Source organism: Abrus precatorius, unplaced genomic scaffold (assembly GCF_003935025.1).
Source record: "Abrus precatorius isolate BTA unplaced genomic scaffold, Abrus_2018 Scaffold2, whole genome shotgun sequence".
Taxonomy (NCBI): Eukaryota; Viridiplantae; Streptophyta; class Magnoliopsida; order Fabales; family Fabaceae; genus Abrus; species Abrus precatorius.
In genome coordinates, this window is record NW_020874362.1 from 6,093,205 (window position 1) to 6,096,677 (window position 3,473).

General features: G+C 39.8%; 1 pseudogene; it reads left to right on the top strand.

Moving 5' to 3' along the window:
- Positions 1-616: 616 nt before the first annotated feature.
- LOC113859254 lies at positions 617-2,162 on the top strand (annotated as a pseudogene).
- The last annotated feature ends 1,311 nt before the right edge of the window (positions 2,163-3,473 follow it).

The window sequence follows — 3,473 nt, forward strand, 5'->3', positions numbered from 1 at the left end:
AATATATATAAAATGCATATACACACTTGCAAACGCTGAAGCTGGAGTGTGACCAAAGAATTGAAAGCGCGATTAACGCTGCCCGACACTGTTCGACGCCTGTCCTTAACCAACGAAGCTTCAATTACCCTTTCCCCAACCACAACGGCTAACCCATAACGACTCACACCAAAACTGAACACGCCCTTTCTGTTTTTTTTTTTTTTTTTTGAAAAAATAAATAGAGCGCGTTTATTGTTTGTGTGGAGACACACCCACACACACAAAATCCAACAAACAGTGATATATAATTTATTCAACAGAAATTCAACAAGTTCTAGTTGATATTGTTATTATTGTTTCGTCGTCTTACTCCCAAATCCCGATTCTTAACCCCACGCGAAATTCAAAGCTCAAAACCCAGAGAATTAATTCAACCAATAGTTAAAACCCGCGTTTTAGATTTTTTTTTGTTTTGCTTTCTTAGACATACTATTTTATTTCTTGGTTGTTTGTTTTAGTTACATGTTTGGGTTCTTATTGTTATTCATTTTCTCAAAATCGTACAAAGCACACGGATCGAGTTTTCTGATATGGATTTTGGGCCAGAATTGAAGCCCAAGTCAGGTCCGGAACAATGGCGGGGTTGTTCTCATTAGGGGGAGGAGGGAGAGGAAGCAGCGGAGGGAACAACAACCAAGAGAATCAAAGCAGCGAGATTCCCCCACCGGAGACACTATACTGGTACAAACAAAACGAAGACGTGTCGTCGTACCGAGGGTTCGAGCTATGGAACCAACAGCAGCAACAAGAAGAGCATGAGCTAATAGCGCATGCGAGGCCTCTTCTGCAGCGAGATCTTTACGCATCGGGTGTGGGACCCAGCAGAGGGGTCTCTGATGATCACTCGTCGTCGAGATCGGCGTTCGTGGCGATGCGAGCCGAAGGAGGGGGAATAAGTTGCCAAGACTGTGGGAACCAAGCCAAAAAAGATTGCCCTCACATGCGGTGCAGAACTTGCTGCAAGAGCCGCGGTTACGATTGCCAAACCCATGTCAAAAGCACTTGGGTTCCCGCTTCTAAACGACGTGAGCGTCAACAACAGCTCGCTGCGTTGCAAGAACAACACCAGAGAGACATTTCTAAACGTCCCAGAGACACTAACGCCACTTCTTCCTCCACTCATTTGCCCTCAACAGGTACTTAACTCACTAGCACGCACTTGCACACTCCCTCACTCTCCCACACACGCACGCTTTCTTTTTGTCTTTGTTTATACATATTGCATATCCATCAGAAGGGACTCGCAGTTTCTGTGATTGACTCTTTGAGTGATGAATGAGAGTGGGCAAATAAAGGAAAGGAAAAGGGTGAGAATCTTTTGCCCAGAGAAATTCTCTGAAAAGATATCGAGGGACTGATGAGAAAGTTTTGGAAGTATACCTGCAACAAGGCAACCGTATCGATTGCGTGTGAAGTGAAATCCACCATTTTCATATATCAGCTTTTCTTATCTCTCTCTCTTTTTTTCCTTTTTTTTTCTTTTTCCAAAAACACTGTTATGTAGTAGCCCTGACGAATAGATTGACAGGGAAGAAACTGTTTTTCCTCCTCTTTCTTAGCACATTCTCTCTCTCTCTCTCACTTCCACTCACTAGCATTCACCTCCACCACTACTTCCTTCTTTACTCACTTGATTATTACGTTCTAGTTTTTCTTTTTCTATTTATGCATAAATCTCTAAGACGTCTAATTATTTGTGGGTTTTATTTTTTCTTCTCCACATGTTGAAAAAAGAAGGGTTAGAGCAAGGGCATTTTCCCTCAGTGGTGAGTTCTCCTGCGGAATTCAGGTGTGTGAGGGTTAGCTGCGTGGACGATGCTGATGACAGGTACGCATACCAAACGGCTGTGAACATTGGAGGACATGTGTTCAAAGGAATCCTCTATGACTATGGTCCAGAAAGTAACAACAATAATAACAATAACAATATTAATAATAATAATAATTACATTGCCGGGGAAACTTCATCCGCCGGTGTTGCCGGAGCTCAGCCCTTGAACCTCTCCGCCGTTGTCTCTTCTTCTACGGCACTTGTCGATCCTTCTTCTTTGTATTCAGCTCCAGTTAACGCCTTCATGGCCGGTAGTGGTGCGCAATTCTTCCCTCACCCGAGATCTTGAAAATGAAAAAAAAAATGAAATGGGGATTGCGTATTGTGTCACAAGTATTCTTCTGTTTCACCAACTTTGTGTTTCCATAATTTGATGATATTGTTCAGAAAGAGGCCTAGAGGTATATTTGACACCCATTTTGAAGTGGGAGAGAGAGAGAGAGAGAGAGAGAGAGAGAGAGAGAGAAAATGGAGATGAAAGTGTTTGTTTTTTTTGGCAAGGATTATCAATGCGGAGTTCAAAAAATAGATATCATTCTTCTCCTTGAAATCTAGCTCAAGCTATTTATTTCTTAGCTTTGTACGATATAATGGATACATCTGGTTCTAATGTTGTAGTCTATTGTAATGTGTCTTCTTTTGTTAAATTAGTTGCATTATTTTATCATTTTTTTAAATATTAATTTTGGTGTCCCTAGCCTCTTTTGAGTTGAATTATATCACCCTTTGATTTTGGTTGGTTTTGAACTTGGAAGATGCTTTTTCCCTGTTTACCCGTGTGCTTGCTGGGTTGAAATTGAACTGGAAACACGCTTTTGATCTTTATTTGGATACCCTCGAAGAGAACTTGCTAAAGTCCTTCATATTTCGGAATGGGCGGTCCAACCATGCACGAGCACATTTGAGTTTAAAAGGTGAAAGATCTCTCTCTTTCTCCCTCTTCCCATGTGATGATACTCTTAATTCCATTTTCTCACTTTGCCTAAACGTGACGTTGAATTTAATTTAAAACGGGAAATATTGCTTCTCAATGTGGTCATATTTAATGCACATGCAGGAAAACTATACGTATATAGGGGAACATAGCATTTTATATCTAAGGAATACAGCATGTGGCATAAGACAAGAGTATGTTGCTTGATCAAAGAAAACTAAAACAAGTAAAACAAATATAAAGACTACGATTTCTGAACTTTCCTTAACCTTCTCATCTGATCAATGCAGCATGCTCTCTCCTACTCATGAATGGCCAACCCGGTTGTCTGATCCGTTTCCCATAAAACCGATTTGTTTATAGTATCTTGAAATACACACGGTTTCATACATATCATTTTGTATACATTCCATAGACACTAACTACATATAATGTATTGATAAGTCAAAGCTTCTAAAAAATATTGTTAACTGCAAATTGTCCTATATCTGTGTGAATATTTCATTTTTAAAAGAATCTTGCGGATTTAAGTATTGACTTGTGGGAGATAAACCGGAAAGATGACGTGGGCAAAATGATTATATATATATATATATATATATATATCTGTAATTCTTTATAATACAGTATGTTTTATGAGCACTACCCGTGTCTTTCACTAGTTAT